The sequence below is a fragment of the Mytilus californianus genome, unplaced genomic scaffold (assembly GCF_021869535.1).
Source record: "Mytilus californianus isolate M0D057914Y unplaced genomic scaffold, xbMytCali1.0.p SCAF_4, whole genome shotgun sequence".
Lineage (NCBI taxonomy): Eukaryota > Metazoa > Mollusca > Bivalvia > Mytilida > Mytilidae > Mytilus > Mytilus californianus.
In genome coordinates, this window is record NW_026262690.1 from 67,596,394 (window position 1) to 67,621,853 (window position 25,460).

Here is a 25,460-nt window from a genome sequence, read left to right on the forward strand (position 1 = left end):
GGATTACAAGACATGGATTTAATGGACATGTGCACTGACAGCGAGTATACTGCAGACCAGGAAACATTACAACTGTTTACAGAAAACCAGAACCCAGATTTTCTTACTGAAGAAGACTTTCAAAGCAGGTCAACACGAAACGAGTTTGCATACTTGGCAGATTCTATTTTGACTGAAGTTAAAGCCGAAATCGACCAACAGTTCTTTATTGAAGTTCCAGGAAACAAGAGATATTCTCCAGTTCTAGCTGAAAAGATACACAAGTTATATATGCCAACTTTACCATTGTGGTCAAATCTGTTACTAGGGGACTTATCAAGGCATGGTACGTCAGAAGTTTATTTGAGTTTCCATCCTCCTAAAGAATGTGTTCGAGGAAATGCAAAAATTGAGAAAAGGTTTCAAATTCTAAAAGACATACAACTGCATGGCAGCACCACTAAACGATTAGATGAAATTTCAGTTAAAATTAAAGATCATATTACTACTGTACAAGAAGTTGCAGCTTTAAAGTCTGTAAAACAGGGAGGAAAACAAAAATCAAGGACAGGCCGATCCACAAAAACAGTAGAAGAGAGTTGGGACAAGAGGAAACCATCTTCACAACAAAACAAACTGATAGGAAAATTCCAAAAACCTCCTACGCAAAAAAAGATTAATCTGCTAATCGAGGGGAGCAAAGTGACACCCAAGAAACCTCCACGTACAACCAAAAAGGATACCCATATAATTGGAATTAACGAAGAGTGTACTACTGATTCCGTCACAGATGTACTCAACACAGATGATAAAAGGACAAGAATGTTCACGGAGGATTCTCTTTTTGTTACCACTACAAAATATTTAAACAATAACAAGTATCTCTGCGAAATTTATACGGACAAATCAAGAGAGAATGATGACCCATACTATTTACAATTTATAAAAGATTCATCTACTGGTCTAGAAAATAGTGCGAACAACTGTTGGTTCAATTCTGTAGTCCAACTTTTTAGTCAAACAAAACTAATGAGAAATGTAAATGAACAATTTAATGCTCACCTATCATACGATGAGGAGATAAGAAGTGTACTGATGGTGTTTGACAAAGTTGGAAAAGGAGAAGAAGTAACTTGGAACCTAACCCACAGTGCCCTTAATGAATTGCATACAATATATGGACTGGAAATGAATCGACAAAATGATGCCCATGAATTTGTAGTGAATGCCGTACGCCATTTTATGGAACTAAATGGAGTGGATACATATATTACGGTTGGTATTTTAAAATAAAAAAAAAATGTTTTACGGAACATCTTGCTTGCACAAAAGTTTCAAGGAAGTACACATGATGTTTCGTAATAATGTTTTCACACGTTACACATCGAAAAGGGCTTGTTGTTTATCCTTACACAATTAAGTACACAGTGTTTTAGTAGGATCGTATTCAAACGGAACGATGTCTCATCTAAAAAACACGTGTTATGTTCCTCGTATAATTTTTTTTAACGACATATGATAATATTTATTCATCAAATCTTGCTTATTACAAATTACACCGAGAGTCCAAGCTTCTCTTGATTTACCCTGTTACACTCCACTGATTATCACGGGAAATAAACAGCTGATCTAACTTATTAATTTATCAAAATAATATAAAAAGGTGTACAGTCGTCCTATACAAAGACTAATTAAAGATAAAATTCTTTTTAATTGACAATAACTTTGGACATCGTGATTTATATCTATATGTGTCTACTTTTTTTATTAAATTCATTTTCAAAAATACTAAAGACATCGACAATTGTTATTCTCTGCTCGGATAAATAATATGACTTATAAATAGAAAAACTTAGTACTGTTATTAGATAATTCAAAAAGTAATATTAACTATCTGTGATTTTATATCCAAATGCAAGATGATGCAGTTCAATAACAATGTCTATTTTTTTTCTTTTAAAGAGGTCATAGATGTTTTGCAAAAATCTAGTCAAATATGTACAATTCAGAAAATAGTGAGCATAATCTTCTTCTTGGTTACAAAAATTACACTTATCTGTCTTACTTGCTTTTCACTGCAATAACAGTTTTTTCGTTGGAACAATATAATGTAATAATTTCCATCTAAGTATTTTTAATTTATTTTCAGTCATATATTCAGAAATAAATGTATACAATGGATTCGTATTAAGAAGTTCTTGTATTGGTATGATTCTAAGTCAACTTTTTATCCCTATTGATAGCTCTAGTTTGATACTTATTAAAGAGTTATATAAAATTGTATTTGTTAATAATGTAATCTCGGTATAATTATTTTTCCATATGGTCTTATTTCTCTGAATATTAACTGTAGTTTTGACAGAATTTTCTTTTTGAACAACTTGGGTCCATACTTCTGGGATAGATTTTTTTAATTTATGAAATTCAGCGATCCAGTTTATTTTGAACTTTCATATATAATATTTGCTTAAATTTCTCACAAATAAACTGGTATATGTCATTATTGATTTGCCAAATTTTTTGATATAAAAGCTACATCAATATTTGTGACCATTTCTAATATCAATAATGCGCAAAGAAATTACCAAATAGAGAATTTGATATATTGTGTAAAACATCATTTCTCATTACATATATTTATGTTGGGCAGTAGTTTTTTAACCACCAAAACAAAAGGAGCGATGGAAGTAAATTTTACGTTACTAAATTTTCGTAAAAAAGAAAAAAATTAAAGATAGGGTAAATGAAGAAGATAAATTCGATTTATAATATTGAAATTTTAAAAGTAATTCAGGTAGTGGTTAGAATAAGAATAAATTTCAATTTACAATGATTTGATTTGCAATTTGATAAGCGTATGAATATTTACAGAATTGATCATCAAGGTGTTCAACAAGCAATATCACTCTTCAGTAATGACTTTCAAATTGTGCTTTATATAATTTATCAGTTGCTCAAAATATTCCTGTAGGAAAGTGAATTATTGGTTTGGTATTTTTATTCATAATGTTTCTAATTAATTTGAAAGGAAGTAAAATGGTTATGAACATTCAGGAAACAGAATAACTGATATGATCATACCTAAGTATTGACATTTTACTACATATTTATAACTCACATTTACTTAGAATAACTATTTGCCAATTCATCTTTTTGAGCAGGTCGCAGAGGCATACATTTGTACAATTTGTGGCAGTAAACTTGGAACCGATCAACAGATTTACAGCGATTTACAACTAGCCATTGCTGAAGATGTTAAACCTCACGAGGGAGTTAAGGTAATAATATGTTAGTTATACTGGTTTGAAACAACACCATGTAGATTAACTTATCTACAACAATGAACAGTATATCTAGGTTACAGGAACAGCAAAATGGAGGATACCTGCTAAGTTGACAAGAGACCGTTAGCAGCAAGTAATATTGGAAGATGTGACTTAGCATGCATTTGAAGTCGTAAATAAAAAATATGCACTGAAATAGAGTGTATGATTTAAGAAGCATTCATAAAGACAACCCTTTTCTCAATTTTGGGACTATTAAAACACAAACAGGTATTAAAGGTAGAGGCACTACATTTGGAATCAATTAGCATAATACTTGATTGCATTAATTCGCTCTTGAACAAACATACACAAAAGGTTTTCACTTCTGTTCTCGTGCTATGAACAAAAACAATATTTATTTTGACCTGTATGTTTTTTGTTATTTTAATTAATCTATATGCTTTTGCGTTATTGTGACGTCCATTTTCAGCGAACTAGTACCCATTTTGTTTCGTTGCTAGCAGAATCCCGCGGCATCCGGGTGCTCAATTTTTCTCGATGTGTTGAAGACTCATTGGTGGCTGTTGGCTGTGTTCTGCTTTTTGGTCGGGTAGTTGTCTCTTTGACACATTCCCTATTTCCATTTTCAATTTCATTTTGCATTTATGTTATATCTGTATAAATTTATTTTAAGACTGTACTTGGTCGTATAATTTCACAAAGATAATAAGAATATAAGAAGAAGAGGTATGATTGCCAATGAGACAATTATCCACCACAGACAAAAGGATGTTAAAAAAAATTGGTCAACAAAAGCAAAACGTATACTGTATACTGAACTATTGATGGCCCTCGATGAACGGAAAATGGAAAACTATTGAAACAGACATATAACTGATTTTTTATACAACCAGAAAACCGAATAATAATGACACACAGCTCTAGCCGACGAGCATTACATACAGACATCTGACATTGAAACAGGCGTCATTTGGTCTCTTGTGGAGAGTTGTGTCATTGGCTATCACACCACATCTTCTTTTTTATATAAACAGAATGTAAGATGTGAAACATACTGGTGATCGTTCAGACCTTCAATAACAAGGTACAGTATTTCAATAAAATGAAATGACAAAAACAGTATAATTCTATTAAAAAAAAAGATTACTTAGATCAACAACAAGCATAAAAAAGCTTACAAAAAGACAGAAGACCCAACGTGCCATTGTGAGAATACTGGCAGTTACAAAAAGCTAGTTAAAAACCAATTTAAACTTAACAGCACATCATGCTTTTTAAAAGTCATTCTATAAAGAGTGGCAAAAAATCGATTAGTTAATATGGATGGTAACCGGAGTGATGATATATCTTTTGTCACCAATTTTCTGGCACATTCAAAATACTTTGTTGCCACAAAATTTTAGATGAATTTTAACAGCATTGAAGTTCTTCATTAAACGTTTCATTGTCGATTACAAAATATAAAAGAATTTTGAGCTAATAAAAAGTATCAATCTATGTTTTTCTTTATATTCACTGAATGCAACATGTGAATTTTAATTGCCGATTCACAGGAAAAACTAACTATTTCAAGTACTTGAAGTGTCTTTTTATCAAAATAAAGTTATATTTCTGAGTGAAATGACAACCGTTGTCATTTAAGAATTATGCTTTCGACCGACATTCTTGAGCATTATATTTTCTTCTTGTACAACGACGATTATCGCAATTACTCTTGCAGTTGCAACGTATAATTGAAAAAAAAATGCTTTGTGGCGGGGGTTGCTTTTTTTGAGCTCACATGGCCCAAAGGGCCAAGTGATCTTTTCTCATCACTTTGCGTCCGTCGTCGTCCAAAAACAAAAATCTTCTCCTCTGAAACTACTGAGCCAAATACAACCAAACCTGGCCTGAATCATCCTTAGGGTATCTAGTTTAAAAAATGTATCCGATGACGCCAGCCATTATCCAAGATGACTGCCATGACTAAAAAAAGAACATAAGGTAAAATACAGTTTTTTGGCTTATATCTCTGAAACTGCTGGGCCTAATAGAATTAAACTTGGCTACAATTTTCTATAGGGTATCTTGATTGAAACATGTATCCAATGACCCTGTCATTTCACCAATATGGAAGCCATGGCTAAAATTTCAACATAGGGGTTTACTATAGAAGTCTAAGGAAAAATTAAAAACAAATATTTCAAATGGTCACAACTAAAAAACTAATCTAACTAATGATAAGGGGTGTTCATTATCTATTGTAAGACGACAATGGGATGACCTGCTTTTACTTTGGGTAAAAAAAACCCAAACTTGTCCTTAATCATTATTAGGGTATATAATACTATTAATAATGATTTTAACCTTATTTTACTTGATTTCCAAAACAACATTTAACATAAGTGAGCGACACAGGCTCTTGAGAGCCTCTAGTTTGGAAAATTATCGGCATAAGTGATCCATTTACAACCGACATTACAAGGATCTATCGCTTCTACTCAAGTCAATTCCTTTTCGCTAAAATAAACATAAAGCACTTATGTACCAAAGAAATAGACTTTATAAAACTTGAAGTACCGAGTCATCTCCCTGATATTGATTTACAATCATTATGTATAAAAAGTACATATTTCGCAATACATTATGTAATGTTGCCTGTCAATTGATTTTTTGTTAACCTGATATATCTGGATATTTATCAGGCTCAAATAAAGACACCATATTAAATATGTCATTGCCGTACGTATTCTTCTGACCCTTTGAGTGACATTCAATATTTCTAGTTTTTTTTTTCTTCACTTTTACTATTGATCATAATTGAAGTTCATTTTCATTTTTATAACCAATTACTATGAATTCGTAGTTGCAATCTCGATCAGTAGTCCTGTGATATTGAGTTGTACTTGAAAGGCCAATATACGAGTTTCACCAACATCGACACCAAAATGAATTATATTCGCGTTTTTATAACAAATGTGTATAATTGATCTGCTTACAATGCATTTATAAAACAGATAAAACACAAACGACCGCCAAAAAGTATAAATATTTTTTATCTAGTTGCTTGTGTTTTACCGATTTCAGAGAAATGGTAGTCATTAGGGCATTTATTCAATTACATAAAAGCCATCAGGAAAGTATTATTTTGAATTTTATATAGACCTGCATTTCATACGTTTAAAATTAAAAACCAAACACTAATTGAATCATCCATATATTCAAAACAGCCAATTAACAAGGCCAAATAATCCCAAGACAGTATATTCCAATTGGTATTAAAACGAAGTTAGAAAGATATAAACCATAGTCCAATGCATCGTACTCTTTATCTTCTGAATAAACCTAGACAGTGCGGGTGACATTAACAACTTGAATATAATCTTTATTCAGGTTTAAAGTCAAGAAAACAATGGTGAAGACATCATGTGTAATCAAAATTTGACGTTTGCTGGAGTAGTTTCAGATGTATGAGAATAAATTTCGTTCAGATTATTGTTAAAAAGCTGTATTAAAATAAATATTCAAAATAAGGTAATAAACATTTCTGCACATATGTTTTTTATTCTATACCTGTTACGTTTGGTATTGTTCCTATGCTTTAAAATTCAATGTTTCTTTTTATGTCAACAGGAATCCTGTTCTATTTTTCAGGATTTATTGGATAGATATTTCGAAGACGAAAGAATAGAAGCAACGTGTTGCAATGGTGTAAACAGATGGAGGCATATTCGTTTAATTAATCTTCCTTCAGATCTTTCAATCTGTTTGGTGCGCCACACTTCAATAAACAACATAGCAACAAAGAACCGCAAACCAATATCCATCGACCGAATATTGAATATGGGAAAATACATGACTACACAAACGGATCTTTTATACAGGCTTACTGGTGTTGTGATTCACCATGGAACTAGTCCCCGAAATGGACATTATACATTTGTCAAGACAGATGGAGGTACTCAAATACAGATCAATGATTGCTCATTTAAAGTTTATAATGGAGCTAATCTCTTGACAGACTCATACCTACTGCAGTACGAACAGATTCCAGATGATGAAGACATTTGCCACCCCTACCTACCAGATGTAATAATGTCCATATTGGAGTGTAAAGGCTGGGCAAAATTTCAAGACACCATTAAATTCTCCGTCGGTCTAAGCGTTCGAAAAAATATGCTTTTTCAACTAATGCAACAAATTACGATTACGGAACAGTTACAGATACACTCTTGGAAAGCATATAAACTAATCCAAGAAGTTACTGGTTCGGTTGATAACGCTACCATTGCAGACATTGCAAAAGCAGTTTTAACATATTTTTCCAACAACTGTCCAGCAGCACTGTATGAAAACTTTGGAATAACTAGCTTAAGAAACTACTATTGCAGTAAATGTGACAATACAGGTACATATTGTGAGCAACACTTGGTACATGACTATCAAATGCTAAATAACCCGGTAAATACATCCGTTACTTCCCACCAACAAGCAGTTTGCAATAAATGTGGAGAACAGTCCTTAACTGAAGAAGATTACGTGATAAATCGTTCCAGTACAATGATTGTGAAGGACTGCCTCGACATGTTGAAACCTGATCAGTTGGAATCACTTATGTCTTCGTTTAATCCTAGAGCAATTATCTCAAATTCAGGAACAGTTATATTCAAATATAATTTGGACCACGTGCAGATATTGTTGATAGAAACATATGGAACAATTTGCAAAATAAGTGTTAGTCAAGTGTACGAAGCAGTTTGTAGTACCAATCAATGTTTACTTTTTCTAGAAGAAAACACAAAACAGTCAGTGAATAAACCAGAAACCAGAAAGTATGCACTTGTAAAGGAACAAGAAATATGTAGAAATGATTGCAATCCATTATCAATTTTGCTCTCCGAAGATGAGAAATCCATAATCAAAAAATTCAAAGCGCCGGTTTGTTTTGGGTCCCTTCATTTAAGTACAGAGGATGTCAACAGATTTCTGCTGGACGACTTTTCTGATCTGAACATTGATGCCTTTTTTGAAACTTTGAAGTCGAAATCTGAAAATCACATGTTTCTGCCTGCTGTATGGTATGACGCCACGTTTTCATCAACTTTCGTGAGGAAACCAGATACTTCCAAATTTTGGTTGAACAAAGATTTAATTTTTGTACCTGCCAATGTTAATAGTAATCACTGGGTACTACTTGTCATCAAACCCAAGGAGAGAAATATATACTATCTGGATCCGCTTGGAAAAGACCCTAATAATGATGTCTTAGATCTCTTTTGTAAATTTCTAAACAATCAAATATTACTGGAACATTTCGGGAGCCATCTAACGCTATGGAATGTGGAAAACCAGATGAATACTGGAATATTTCCACGTCAGACAGATTCAACATCATGTGGACCCTTGATATGCCTGTATGGGAAGATGGTACAGGAAGAAAAGAGATTAATGGAATACAACGTTTCTCCTGTACAGATCAGGCAGTATATATTCAAAGAAGTGATTCATATTTACAAAACTGATTTAAACAACGATCTTTCATTTGGTCTGAAAAATGTTATCTTTACTGAAGATTTGGATGCAGTTATCCACAACATTGTTACGGGAACACACGTATGTAACGATTTGCATAACAACTTTTTAAAGAGTCCATGCACTATGAAGCGACAGGATTTAATAGGATTCGCAGATGATTATCTCTCCCGAGATGTTTATTATTCAATCCAAATTTACCTAACTGACACGTACTTCCAGCATGTTAAACGTCCATTAAAAATACCATATCAGCAATCGATATTCTCTGATGCAGAGCAACTGAACATCAAACTACAGCAAAATGTCATGTACACAAACTGGTACGTTGAATGTGTTTTGGCAAAGGAGGTCATTTCAGAGATACTTGGACGATTTCAAAACTTATCAACTGTTGAAATGAGACAAATCTGCTCAAATACAGAATTTTCCAGCACAAAAGCCATAAAGGAAGAAATCCAAAGTTTTAGACAAGCTAGAAAGAATTTGAAGATGTAATCATTCAAGAGTGATAAAATGTACGCGCAACTTCAGCATATTATTTGCTTTGTTCTAATTACATATATGAAAACAATTTATGTATAATTGTAATAACTTTGTATTGTATCACATCTTGAATATTATGGTGTTCATAATTGATGATTGTGGTGCTGTAACTTCATGTGATCTTGAGATATATTGACAATGACGATTTTTTTAATGCTGGTGATTGTGTCGCCTTTGAGGCTGATATATTCAGAAATGGTTTTTAAATGATGTGTTCTTTTCGATCGCAATACAATGGTTAATGTAAATGGTGTTGTGGATAACTGCACTGATAATGCTGACTGTACTGACGAATGAAGAAATGGGTAAATACAGAAATCGAAGAAATGATAGGTACTCCGTTGTTGGAGATGACAATGTAAATGATGATGATAATAATTATGATGGTGAAGGAAACGGTGATGCTGGTAATGCCAAAAGTGATGTTAATGATTATGAATGAAGTTAATTTTAATTCATGGTGTTGAACATATGGTGATAGTGAGGGACTGAGCATACTGACAGTGTAGTGAGTTTTAATAATAGTGATGTAAATGATAATGATGGTAGTACAGTTTGGTTGATGGTGCTCAGCATGATCATGCTGAAATAAAATTGTAATTACCAACAGTGACGTTGATGATTATGATGGTAGTATACTATAGTTGATAGTGCTGAAAATACTGACAGTGAAGTAAGGTGTTAAATACCAACAGTGATGCTAATGATTATTATGGTACTACATACTGGTTGATGGTTGTTCATATAATGACGGTTAAGTAACGTTTTTAATACCAACAGTGATGTAATTGATTATGATGATAGTATATTATGGTTGATGATGCTGAACATGATGATGGTGAAGTGACGTTTTAATAACGAACAGTGACGTTAATGATTATGATGGTAGTATATTATGGTTGATGGTGCTGAACATGATGATTGTGAAGTGACGTTTTCATTACGAACAGTGACGTAGATGATTATGATGGTAGTATATAATGGTTGATGGTGCTGAACATGATGATGGTGAAGTGAAGTTTTAATTATGAATAGTGACGTTAATGATTATGATGGTAGTATATTATGGTTGATGGTGCTGAACATGATGATGGTGAAGTGACATTTTCATTACGAACAGTAATGTGAATGGTTATGATGTTAGTACATAATGATGGATGGTGCTTAGCATGATCATGGTGAAGTAAGGTTTTAATTACAAATATTGATGTTAATGATTATGCAATGAATTACTGTTTTGTTGATGGTGTTAAAGCTAATGATGTTATAGTCAAGTTTTAATTGCCATTACTGATGTTAATAACTTTAATGTAAGTAAATCATGGTTGTTTATGTAGAACTTGATGCTGGTGAAGTAATATTTTGATTGTTGATATTGATGTTAAGGATGATGAAGGAAGTGCATGTGTGAATATGGTGATAATGATTATGATATTGTTTACAAAGAGAAGGAGGAGAAGGAGGACGAATATTGACGAGGATTTCTATGATAATGATGATTAATGAAATGAAGGCGATGGTGAAGTTGATACTCAAGATGATACAGAGAAATTTGATTGTTGTGACTAAGAAAATATACTTTAGTAAGTTGTAGGATGAAAAGGAAATGTTAAGGAAAATAATGAACATTTAAAGTACAGTGACGATGATGGATATGGTGACAATTTTTGTTATAGTGATGATTTGTATGATGCTTGTGATGATTCTAGTTATGATAAAAGTGAATGTGTTTTGTTTAATACATTGATATTGTTTATTGTTTATGATATAAATATTGTGATTGTAGTATAGTTAAGAGTTTTGATGAATGTATTGATATGATATGTAATGATGGCAATATATTCCTAAGGATGGTAAAGGAAACATTGTACGGTGCTTATTATAAGTTCGAGGGAATGATGTTTACAGTATCTGCGATGCTATTTTATAGTTTTCAATGATGATAAAAATGTTGATGACAGAGAGGAATTTGATGATTGTAATTGTAGTGATGATGCTGCTAGCTATATATAGTATAGTGATAATCATTCTAATGATGATGTTGAATGTGCTTCTGATATATAATATAAAACTCGGTATATTGTTGATGATAATAATGTTAAATACCTTTTATAGACAATGTAATTTATTTTGATATCGATAGGAAAATTACGGGGTCATGGTTGTATGTAGACATATGGTACGAACATGCATCACATATTCTTATTTTTCTTGGTAAAGATTAACAATATTGTACATAATTTTAAGAATAAAAAAGGATTTTTAAAAATACATATAGTCTTCTGTAAAATAAGGACCATTACATAAACAACTAATCGTTGAGTAGAGGATAAAGATACCAGAGTGATATTTAAACTTTGACAAAAGTCGAAAACAAACTAATAATGCATGGCAAAAAGACACAACCAAATGTCTACAAAAATACAAGATAGGAATCAAGACACTGTATATGATGTATCCCTACCAAGACAATTAACGGTTCAGTTGTCTTGTTTCAAGTAAAATTACAGAATGTGGAATTTCTGGAACACTTTACAATGTTTTGCCATTATAAGAGCTAATATACTACAACTAAAACCACTTGTAAAACCACATTTATGCTTCATGAACAGATGTTTATGATTTTCTGTATTTATAGACCTTTTTAAGATTTTGAACCAGTTTGTGGAAACGACATGTTTTACCAAATACCGAATACATATTTTTCCGTTGAACTTAATAATGAAAAGCGTTTTTGGCACTTAGTGTCATTTCCATTTTCATACCCCACAAAAAAACCCGAAAAATACTGCAATACTTAATCAAGTAAATAAGGGTGATTTATTAGTCATTTCAACCCAATTCATCCTTTACTTCATTATCGTTAAAACAACAATAGAATTTCAATAAATAGGAAAACGACCTTTGCAGACGTCCGGCGCTTAGGACATGCGTATGCATGTACATGGAACATTTACAGTGTTCATTTTCCTATAAACTCAGGTATTCCCAATTTAATCGCCACCGGCAAAAACATATATTCAAGTGGATAGTGTGCAGCATAACATTCAGCACCCTTTTCCAAATTGTTTACAATTTGGACATACAAATATCCGCAATAATAGAAGTGCTCGAAAATTTTAGATCTGTCATATTCTTCATTCTTGTGTGTGTATATATATATATATGGTAGTATGACTGTCAATACGACAACTGTCCATAAGTATCCAGATTATGTGAATTCACTCAACGATAGATCATACTACTGCCTTCAGCAGTTACAAAAAAAAAATATATGTAAAGTTAGCAACAACAAATAGCAAAGATGGCTGCCTAACGAACCATACCTTTATCTATTGATTCCCAGATGTTAATTCCATATTCATCCTCATAAAGACAACATGTGACAATCTGACTAGATATACAATTAGATATGGGTCAATCGTTAAGTGCAATCAAACGGTATGAGAAGTTCTTCGGATCAAAATGAGTCCGCACAGCCCTGTGCAAATAATAGAAATTCAAGTGAACAGTCAATTTTTACAGCAGTGTGTCGATACCTCTGGTATCAGTCCCAAAGGATGTCATTAGCTCGGTAGTCAAAATACAAAAAAAATTAAATAAAATGATTTTTTAAATTAAAAAGAAACTGATGTTTGAAGTTTGTAAGTTATGTTGACCTTAGACATGTTAGATGTATTCGGCAATTATGACCGATCAGTTTTACTAAAATCAAGTTTACAGACTAGAAAATATCTTAAAATCTCTCAGAATATATCTTCACCTCATTTGAATACTTATGCGGTAACGTATACCTGAAGACTTCACTGGCCATCCAAAGTCTAAGGTACCTATCAGTAATGGGTAGGGGCTCATTTTTCAGTCTTTCTATACAGTTCCCTACGGCAAAGCTTTTATCCACACCTAGTGGGATTGAAAGCTTGTTCCAGGCCCTTTAATTCATGAAAATGCCCGGGTGGGAAAGTGCACCAGAAGCTGACAACCACATACCCAATTTCGAATTTTTGTCCATTACGGCTGGTGGCAGCTGTCGCTTTACTCTCACTTCCCTACGGCAAAGTTCTTGACCACAGGTGGTTAGATTGAAAGCTATTACCCATATCTTCAACTGGTATGAATACCTGGGTGGGAAAGTGCACCTGAAGACTTCACTGGTCATCCAAAGTCTAAGGTACCTATCAGTAATGGGTAGGGGCTCATTTTTCAGTCTTTCTATACAGTTCCCTACGGCAAAGCTTTTATCCACACCTAGTGGGATTGAAAGCTTGTTCCAGGCCCTTTAATTCATGAAAATGCCCGGGTGGGAAAGTGCACCAGAAGCTGACAACCACATACCCAATTTCGAATTTTTGTCCATTACGGCTGGTGGCAGCTGTCGCTTTACTCTCACTTCCCTACGGCAAAGTTCTTGACCACAGGTGGTTAGATTGAAAGCTATTACCCATATCTTCAACTGGTATGAATACCTGGGTGGGAAAGTGCACCTGAAGACTTCACTGGTCATCCAAAGTCTAAGGTACCTATCAGTAATGGGTAGGGGCTCATTTTTCAGTCTTTCTATACAGTTCCCTACGGCAAAGCTTTTATCCACACCTAGTGGGATTGAAAGCTTGTTCCAGGCCCTTTAATTCATGAAAATGCCCGGGTGGGAAAGTGCACCAGAAGCTGACAACCACATACCCAATTTCGAATTTTTGTCCATTACGGCTGGTGGCAGCTGTCGCTTTACTCTCACTTCCCTACGGCAAAGTTCTTGACCACAGGTGGTTAGATTGAAAGCTATTACCCATATCTTCAACTGGTATGAATACCTGGGTGGGAAAGTGCACCTGAAGACTTCACTGGTCATCCAAAGTCTAAGGTACCTATCAGTAATGGGTAGGGGCTCATTTTTCAGTCTTTCTATACAGTTCCCTACGGCAAAGCTTTTATCCACACCTAGTGGGATTGAAAGCTTGTTCCAGGCCCTTTAATTCATGAAAATGCCCGGGTGGGAAAGTGCACCAGAAGCTGACAACCACATACCCAATTTCGAATTTTTGTCCATTACGGCTGGTGGCAGCTGTCGCTTTACTCTCACTTCCCTACGGCAAAGTTCTTGACCACAGGTGGTTAGATTGAAAGCTATTACCCATATCTTCAACTGGTATGAATACCTGGGTGGGAAAGTGCACCTGAAGACTTCACTGGTCATCCAAAGTCTAAGGTACCTATCAGTAATGGGTAGGGGCTCATTTTTCAGTCTTTCTATACAGTTCCCTACGGCAAAGCTTTTATCCACACCTAGTGGGATTGAAAGCTTGTTCCAGGCCCTTTAATTCATGAAAATGCCCGGGTGGGAAAGTGCACCAGAAGCTGACAACCACATACCCAATTTCGAATTTTTGTCCATTACGGCTGGTGGCAGCTGTCGCTTTACTCTCACTTCCCTACGGCAAAGTTCTTGACCACAGGTGGTTAGATTGAAAGCTATTACCCATATCTTCAACTGGTATGAATACCTGGGTGGGAAAGTGCACCTGAAGACTTCACTGGTCATCCAAAGTCTAAGGTACCTATCAGTAATGGGTAGGGGCTCATTTTTCAGTCTTTCTATACAGTTCCCTACGGCAAAGCTTTTATCCACACCTAGTGGGATTGAAAGCTTGTTCCAGGCCCTTTAATTCATGAAAATGCCCGGGTGGGAAAGTGCACCAGAAGCTGACAACCACATACCCAATTTCGAATTTTTGTCCATTACGGCTGGTGGCAGCTGTCGCTTTACTCTCACTTCCCTACGGCAAAGTTCTTGACCACAGGTGGTTAGATTGAAAGCTATTACCCATATCTTCAACTGGTATGAATACCTGGGTGGGAAAGTGCACCTGAAGACTTCACTGGTCATCCAAAGTCTAAGGTACCTATCAGTAATGGGTAGGGGCTCATTTTTCAGTCTTTCTATACAGTTCCCTACGGCAAAGCTTTTATCCACACCTAGTGGGATTGAAAGCTTGTTCCAGGCCCTTTAATTCATGAAAATGCCCGGGTGGGAAAGTGCACCAGAAGCTGACAACCACATACCCAATTTCGAATTTTTGTCCATTACGGCTGGTGGCAGCTGTCGCTTTACTCTCACTTCCCTACGGCAAAGTTCTTGACCACAGGTGGTTAGATTGAAAGCTATTACCCATATCTTCAACTGGTATGAATACCTGGGTGGGAAAGTGCACCTGAAGACTTCACTGGTCATCCAAAGTCTAAGGTACCTATCAGTAATGGGTAGGGGCTCATTTTTCAGTCTTTCTATACAGTTCCCTACGGCAAAGCTTTTATCCACACCTAGTGGGATTGAAAGCTTGTTCCAGGCCCTTTAATTCATGAAAATGCCCGGGTGGGAAAGTGCACCAGAAGCTGACAACCACATACCCAATTTCGAATTTTTGTCCATTACGGCTGGTGGCAGCTGTCGCTTTACTCTCACTTCCCTACGGCAAAGTTCTTGACCACAGGTGGTTAGATTGAAAGCTATTACCCATATCTTCAACTGGTATGAATACCTGGGTGGGAAAGTGCACCTGAAGACTTCACTGGTCATCCAAAGTCTAAGGTACCTATCAGTAATGGGTAGGGGCTCATTTTTCAGTCTTTCTATACAGTTCCCTACGGCAAAGCTTTTATCCACACCTAGTGGGATTGAAAGCTTGTTCCAGGCCCTTTAATTCATGAAAATGCCCGGGTGGGAAAGTGCACCAGAAGCTGACAACCACATACCCAATTTCGAATTTTTGTCCATTACGGCTGGTGGCAGCTGTCGCTTTACTCTCACTTCCCTACGGCAAAGTTCTTGACCACAGGTGGTTAGATTGAAAGCTATTACCCATATCTTCAACTGGTATGAATACCTGGGTGGGAAAGTGCACCTGAAGACTTCACTGGTCATCCAAAGTCTAAGGTACCTATCAGTAATGGGTAGGGGCTCATTTTTCAGTCTTTCTATACAGTTCCCTACGGCAAAGCTTTTATCCACACCTAGTGGGATTGAAAGCTTGTTCCAGGCCCTTTAATTCATGAAAATGCCCGGGTGGGAAAGTGCACCAGAAGCTGACAACCACATACCCAATTTCGAATTTTTGTCCATTACGGCTGGTGGCAGCTGTCGCTTTACTCTCACTTCCCTACGGCAAAGTTCTTGACCACAGGTGGTTAGATTGAAAGCTATTACCCATATCTTCAACTGGTATGAATACCTGGGTGGGAAAGTGCACCTGAAGACTTCACTGGTCATCCAAAGTCTAAGGTACCTATCAGTAATGGGTAGGGGCTCATTTTTCAGTCTTTCTATACAGTTCCCTACGGCAAAGCTTTTATCCACACCTAGTGGGATTGAAAGCTTGTTCCAGGCCCTTTAATTCATGAAAATGCCCGGGTGGGAAAGTGCACCAGAAGCTGACAACCACATACCCAATTTCGAATTTTTGTCCATTACGGCTGGTGGCAGCTGTCGCTTTACTCTCACTTCCCTACGGCAAAGTTCTTGACCACAGGTGGTTAGATTGAAAGCTATTACCCATATCTTCAACTGGTATGAATACCTGGGTGGGAAAGTGCACCTGAAGACTTCACTGGTCATCCAAAGTCTAAGGTACCTATCAGTAATGGGTAGGGGCTCATTTTTCAGTCTTTCTATACAGTTCCCTACGGCAAAGCTTTTATCCACACCTAGTGGGATTGAAAGCTTGTTCCAGGCCCTTTAATTCATGAAAATGCCCGGGTGGGAAAGTGCACCAGAAGCTGACAACCACATACCCAATTTCGAATTTTTGTCCATTACGGCTGGTGGCAGCTGTCGCTTTACTCTCACTTCCCTACGGCAAAGTTCTTGACCACAGGTGGTTAGATTGAAAGCTATTACCCATATCTTCAACTGGTATGAATACCTGGGTGGGAAAGTGCACCTGAAGACTTCACTGGTCATCCAAAGTCTAAGGTACCTATCAGTAATGGGTAGGGGCTCATTTTTCAGTCTTTCTATACAGTTCCCTACGGCAAAGCTTTTATCCACACCTAGTGGGATTGAAAGCTTGTTCCAGGCCCTTTAATTCATGAAAATGCCCGGGTGGGAAAGTGCACCAGAAGCTGACAACCACATACCCAATTTCGAATTTTTGTCCATTACGGCTGGTGGCAGCTGTCGCTTTACTCTCACTTCCCTACGGCAAAGTTCTTGACCACAGGTGGTTAGATTGAAAGCTATTACCCATATCTTCAACTGGTATGAATACCTGGGTGGGAAAGTGCACCTGAAGACTTCACTGGTCATCCAAAGTCTAAGGTACCTATCAGTAATGGGTAGGGGCTCATTTTTCAGTCTTTCTATACAGTTCCCTACGGCAAAGCTTTTATCCACACCTAGTGGGATTGAAAGCTTGTTCCAGGCCCTTTAATTCATGAAAATGCCCGGGTGGGAAAGTGCACCAGAAGCTGACAACCACATACCCAATTTCGAATTTTTGTCCATTACGGCTGGTGGCAGCTGTCGCTTTACTCTCACTTCCCTACGGCAAAGTTCTTGACCACAGGTGGTTAGATTGAAAGCTATTACCCATATCTTCAACTGGTATGAATACCTGGGTGGGAAAGTGCACCTGAAGACTTCACTGGTCATCCAAAGTCTAAGGTACCTATCAGTAATGGGTAGGGGCTCATTTTTCAGTCTTTCTATACAGTTCCCTACGGCAAAGCTTTTATCCACACCTAGTGGGATTGAAAGCTTGTTCCAGGCCCTTTAATTCATGAAAATGCCCGGGTGGGAAAGTGCACCAGAAGCTGACAACCACATACCCAATTTCGAATTTTTGTCCATTACGGCTGGTGGCAGCTGTCGCTTTACTCTCACTTCCCTACGGCAAAGTTCTTGACCACAGGTGGTTAGATTGAAAGCTATTACCCATATCTTCAACTGGTATGAATACCTGGGTGGGAAAGTGCACCTGAAGACTTCACTGGTCATCCAAAGTCTAAGGTACCTATCAGTAATGGGTAGGGGCTCATTTTTCAGTCTTTCTATACAGTTCCCTGCGGCAAAGCTTTTATCCACACCTAGTGGGATTGAAAGCTTGTTCCAGGCCCTTTAATTCATGAAAATGCCCGGGTGGGAAAGTGCACCAGAAGCTGACAACCACATACCCAATTTCGAATTTTTGTCCATTACGGCTGGTGGCAGCTGTCGCTTTACTCTCACTTCCCTACGGCAAAGTTCTTGACCACAGGTGGTTAGATTGAAAGCTATTACCCATATCTTCAACTGGTATGAATACCTGGGTGGGAAAGTGCACCTGAAGACTTCACTGGTCATCCAAAGTCTAAGGTACCTATCAGTAATGGGTAGGGGCTCATTTTTCAGTCTTTCTATACAGTTCCCTACGGCAAAGCTTTTATCCACACCTAGTGGGATTGAAAGCTTGTTCCAGGCCCTTTAATTCATGAAAATGCCCGGGTGGGAAAGTGCACCAGAAGCTGACAACCACATACCCAATTTCGAATTTTTGTCCATTACGGCTGGTGGCAGCTGTCGCTTTACTCTCACTTCCCTACGGCAAAGTTCTTGACCACAGGTGGTTAGATTGAAAGCTATTACCCATATCTTCAACTGGTATGAATACCTGGGTGGGAAAGTGCACCTGAAGACTTCACTGGTCATCCAAAGTCTAAGGTACCTATCAGTAATGGGTAGGGGCTCATTTTTCAGTCTTTCTATACAGTTCCCTACGGCAAAGCTTTTATCCACACCTAGTGGGATTGAAAGCTTGTTCCAGGCCCTTTAATTCATGAAAATGCCCGGGTGGGAAAGTGCACCAGAAGCTGACAACCACATACCCAATTTCGAATTTTTGTCCATTACGGCTGGTGGCAGCTGTCGCTTTACTCTCACTTCCCTACGGCAAAGTTCTTGACCACAGGTGGTTAGATTGAAAGCTATTACCCATATCTTCAACTGGTATGAATACCTGGGTGGGAAAGTGCACCTGAAGACTTCACTGGTCATCCAAAGTCTAAGGTACCTATCAGTAATGGGTAGGGGCTCATTTTTCAGTCTTTCTATACAGTTCCCTACGGCAAAGCTTTTATCCACACCTAGTGGGATTGAAAGCTTGTTCCAGGCCCTTTAATTCATGAAAATGCCCGGGTGGGAAAGTGCACCAGAAGCTGACAACCACATACCCAATTTCGAATTTTTGTCCATTACGGCTGGTGGCAGCTGTCGCTTTACTCTCACTTCCCTACGGCAAAGTTCTTGACCACAGGTGGTTAGATTGAAAGCTATTACCCATATCTTCAACTGGTATGAATACCTGGGTGGGAAAGTGCACCTGAAGACTTCACTGGTCATCCAAAGTCTAAGGTACCTATCAGTAATGGGTAGGGGCTCATTTTTCAGTCTTTCTATACAGTTCCCTACGGCAAAGCTTTTATCCACACCTAGTGGGATTGAAAGCTTGTTCCAGGCCCTTTAATTCATGAAAATGCCCGGGTGGGAAAGTGCACCAGAAGCTGACAACCACATACCCAATTTCGAATTTTTGTCCATTACGGCTGGTGGCAGCTGTCGCTTTACTCTCACTTCCCTACGGCAAAGTTCTTGACCACAGGTGGTTAGATTGAAAGCTATTACCCATATCTTCAACTGGTATGAATACCTGGGTGGGAAAGTGCACCTGAAGACTTCACTGGTCATCCAAAGTCTAAGGTACCTATCAGTAATGGGTAGGGGCTCATTTTTCAGTCTTTCTATACAGTTCCCTACGGCAAAGCTTTTATCCACACCTAGTGGGATTGAAAGCTTGTTCCAGGCCCTTTAATTCATGAAAATGCCCGGGTGGGAAAGTGCACCAGAAGCTGACAACCACATACCCAATTTCGAATTTTTGTCCATTACGGCTGGTGGCAGCTGTCGCTTTACTCTCACTTCCCTACGGCAAAGTTCTTGACCACAGGTGGTTAGATTGAAAGCTATTACCCATATCTTCAACTGGTATGAATACCTGGGTGGGAAAGTGCACCTGAAGACTTCACTGGTCATCCAAAGTCTAAGGTACCTATCAGTAATGGGTAGGGGCTCATTTTTCAGTCTTTCTATACAGTTCCCTACGGCAAAGCTTTTATCCACACCTAGTGGGATTGAAAGCTTGTTCCAGGCCCTTTAATTCATGAAAATGCCCGGGTGGGAAAGTGCACCAGAAGCTGACAACCACATACCCAATTTCGAATTTTTGTCCATTACGGCTGGTGGCAGCTGTCGCTTTACTCTCACTTCCCTACGGCAAAGTTCTTGACCACAGGTGGTTAGATTGAAAGCTATTACCCATATCTTCAACTGGTATGAATACCTGGGTGGGAAAGTGCACCTGAAGACTTCACTGGTCATCCAAAGTCTAAGGTACCTATCAGTAATGGGTAGGGGCTCATTTTTCAGTCTTTCTATACAGTTCCCTACGGCAAAGCTTTTATCCACACCTAGTGGGATTGAAAGCTTGTTCCAGGCCCTTTAATTCATGAAAATGCCCGGGTGGGAAAGTGCACCAGAAGCTGACAACCACATACCCAATTTCGAATTTTTGTCCATTACGGCTGGTGGCAGCTGTCGCTTTACTCTCACTTCCCTACGGCAAAGTTCTTGACCACAGGTGGTTAGATTGAAAGCTATTACCCATATCTTCAACTGGTATGAATACCTGGGTGGGAAAGTGCACCTGAAGACTTCACTGGTCATCCAAAGTCTAAGGTACCTATCAGTAATGGGTAGGGGCTCATTTTTCAGTCTTTCTATACAGTTCCCTACGGCAAAGCTTTTATCCACACCTAGTGGGATTGAAAGCTTGTTCCAGGCCCTTTAATTCATGAAAATGCCCGGGTGGGAAAGTGCACCAGAAGCTGACAACCACATACCCAATTTCGAATTTTTGTCCATTACGGCTGGTGGCAGCTGTCGCTTTACTCTCACTTCCCTACGGCAAAGTTCTTGACCACAGGTGGTTAGATTGAAAGCTATTACCCATATCTTCAACTGGTATGAATACCTGGGTGGGAAAGTGCACCTGAAGACTTCACTGGTCATCCAAAGTCTAAGGTACCTATCAGTAATGGGTAGGGGCTCATTTTTCAGTCTTTCTATACAGTTCCCTACGGCAAAGCTTTTATCCACACCTAGTGGGATTGAAAGCTTGTTCCAGGCCCTTTAATTCATGAAAATGCCCGGGTGGGAAAGTGCACCAGAAGCTGACAACCACATACCCAATTTCGAATTTTTGTCCATTACGGCTGGTGGCAGCTGTCGCTTTACTCTCACTTCCCTACGGCAAAGTTCTTGACCACAGGTGGTTAGATTGAAAGCTATTACCCATATCTTCAACTGGTATGAATACCTGGGTGGGAAAGTGCACCTGAAGACTTCACTGGTCATCCAAAGTCTAAGGTACCTATCAGTAATGGGTAGGGGCTCATTTTTCAGTCTTTCTATACAGTTCCCTACGGCAAAGCTTTTATCCACACCTAGTGGGATTGAAAGCTTGTTCCAGGCCCTTTAATTCATGAAAATGCCCGGGTGGGAAAGTGCACCAGAAGCTGACAACCACATACCCAATTTCGAATTTTTGTCCATTACGGCTGGTGGCAGCTGTCGCTTTACTCTCACTTCCCTACGGCAAAGTTCTTGACCACAGGTGGTTAGATTGAAAGCTATTACCCATATCTTCAACTGGTATGAATACCTGGGTGGGAAAGTGCACCTGAAGACTTCACTGGTCATCCAAAGTCTAAGGTACCTATCAGTAATGGGTAGGGGCTCATTTTTCAGTCTTTCTATACAGTTCCCTACGGCAAAGCTTTTATCCACACCTAGTGGGATTGAAAGCTTGTTCCAGGCCCTTTAATTCATGAAAATGCCCGGGTGGGAAAGTGCACCAGAAGCTGACAACCACATACCCAATTTCGAATTTTTGTCCATTACGGCTGGTGGCAGCTGTCGCTTTACTCTCACTTCCCTACGGCAAAGTTCTTGACCACAGGTGGTTAGATTGAAAGCTATTACCCATATCTTCAACTGGTATGAATACCTGGGTGGGAAAGTGCACCTGAAGACTTCACTGGTCATCCAAAGTCTAAGGTACCTATCAGTAATGGGTAGGGGCTCATTTTTCAGTCTTTCTATACAGTTCCCTACGGCAAAGCTTTTATCCACACCTAGTGGGATTGAAAGCTTGTTCCAGGCCCTTTAATTCATGAAAATGCCCGGGTGGGAAAGTGCACCAGAAGCTGACAACCACATACCCAATTTCGAATTTTTGTCCATTACGGCTGGTGGCAGCTGTCGCTTTACTCTCACTTCCCTACGGCAAAGTTCTTGACCACAGGTGGTTAGATTGAAAGCTATTACCCATATCTTCAACTGGTATGAATACCTGGGTGGGAAAGTGCACCTGAAGACTTCACTGGTCATCCAAAGTCTAAGGTACCTATCAGTAATGGGTAGGGGCTCATTTTTCAGTCTTTCTATACAGTTCCCTACGGCAAAGCTTTTATCCACACCTAGTGGGATTGAAAGCTTGTTCCAGGCCCTTTAATTCATGAAAATGCCCGGGTGGGAAAGTGCACCAGAAGCTGACAACCACATACCCAATTTCGAATTTTTGTCCATTACGGCTGGTGGCAGCTGTCGCTTTACTCTCACTTCCCTACGGCAAAGTTCTTGACCACAGGTGGTTAGATTGAAAGCTATTACCCATATCTTCAACTGGTATGAATACCTGGGTGGGAAAGTGCACCTGAAGACTTCACTGGTCATCCAAAGTCTAAGGTACCTATCAGTAATGGGTAGGGGCTCATTTTTCAGTCTTTCTATACAGTTCCCTACGGCAAAGCTTTTATCCACACCTAGTGGGATTGAAAGCTTGTTCCAGGCCCTTTAATTCATGAAAATGCCCGGGTGGGAAAGTGCACCAGAAGCTGACAACCACATACCCAATTTCGAATTTTTGTCCATTACGGCTGGTGGCAGCTGTCGCTTTACTCTCACTTCCCTACGGCAAAGTTCTTGACCACAGGTGGTTAGATTGAAAGCTATTACCCATATCTTCAACTGGTATGAATACCTGGGTGGGAAAGTGCACCTGAAGACTTCACTGGTCATCCAAAGTCTAAGGTACCTATCAGTAATGGGTAGGGGCTCATTTTTCAGTCTTTCTATACAGTTCCCTACGGCAAAGCTTTTATCCACACCTAGTGGGATTGAAAGCTTGTTCCAGGCCCTTTAATTCATGAAAATGCCCGGGTGGGAAAGTGCACCAGAAGCTGACAACCACATACCCAATTTCGAATTTTTGTCCATTACGGCTGGTGGCAGCTGTCGCTTTACTCTCACTTCCCTACGGCAAAGTTCTTGACCACAGGTGGTTAGATTGAAAGCTATTACCCATATCTTCAACTGGTATGAATACCTGGGTGGGAAAGTGCACCTGAAGACTTCACTGGTCATCCAAAGTCTAAGGTACCTATCAGTAATGGGTAGGGGCTCATTTTTCAGTCTTTCTATACAGTTCCCTACGGCAAAGCTTTTATCCACACCTAGTGGGATTGAAAGCTTGTTCCAGGCCCTTTAATTCATGAAAATGCCCGGGTGGGAAAGTGCACCAGAAGCTGACAACCACATACCCAATTTCGAATTTTTGTCCATTACGGCTGGTGGCAGCTGTCGCTTTACTCTCACTTCCCTACGGCAAAGTTCTTGACCACAGGTGGTTAGATTGAAAGCTATTACCCATATCTTCAACTGGTATGAATACCTGGGTGGGAAAGTGCACCTGAAGACTTCACTGGTCATCCAAAGTCTAAGGTACCTATCAGTAATGGGTAGGGGCTCATTTTTCAGTCTTTCTATACAGTTCCCTACGGCAAAGCTTTTATCCACACCTAGTGGGATTGAAAGCTTGTTCCAGGCCCTTTAATTCATGAAAATGCCCGGGTGGGAAAGTGCACCAGAAGCTGACAACCACATACCCAATTTCGAATTTTTGTCCATTACGGCTGGTGGCAGCTGTCGCTTTACTCTCACTTCCCTACGGCAAAGTTCTTGACCACAGGTGGTTAGATTGAAAGCTATTACCCATATCTTCAACTGGTATGAATACCTGGGTGGGAAAGTGCACCTGAAGACTTCACTGGTCATCCAAAGTCTAAGGTACCTATCAGTAATGGGTAGGGGCTCATTTTTCAGTCTTTCTATACAGTTCCCTACGGCAAAGCTTTTATCCACACCTAGTGGGATTGAAAGCTTGTTCCAGGCCCTTTAATTCATGAAAATGCCCGGGTGGGAAAGTGCACCAGAAGCTGACAACCACATACCCAATTTCGAATTTTTGTCCATTACGGCTGGTGGCAGCTGTCGCTTTACTCTCACTTCCCTACGGCAAAGTTCTTGACCACAGGTGGTTAGATTGAAAGCTATTACCCATATCTTCAACTGGTATGAATACCTGGGTGGGAAAGTGCACCTGAAGACTTCACTGGTCATCCAAAGTCTAAGGTACCTATCAGTAATGGGTAGGGGCTCATTTTTCAGTCTTTCTATACAGTTCCCTACGGCAAAGCTTTTATCCACACCTAGTGGGATTGAAAGCTTGTTCCAGGCCCTTTAATTCATGAAAATGCCCGGGTGGGAAAGTGCACCAGAAGCTGACAACCACATACCCAATTTCGAATTTTTGTCCATTACGGCTGGTGGCAGCTGTCGCTTTACTCTCACTTCCCTACGGCAAAGTTCTTGACCACAGGTGGTTAGATTGAAAGCTATTACCCATATCTTCAACTGGTATGAATACCTGGGTGGGAAAGTGCACCTGAAGACTTCACTGGTCATCCAAAGTCTAAGGTACCTATCAGTAATGGGTAGGGGCTCATTTTTCAGTCTTTCTATACAGTTCCCTACGGCAAAGCTTTTATCCACACCTAGTGGGATTGAAAGCTTGTTCCAGGCCCTTTAATTCATGAAAATGCCCGGGTGGGAAAGTGCACCAGAAGCTGACAACCACATACCCAATTTCGAATTTTTGTCCATTACGGCTGGTGGCAGCTGTCGCTTTACTCTCACTTCCCTACGGCAAAGTT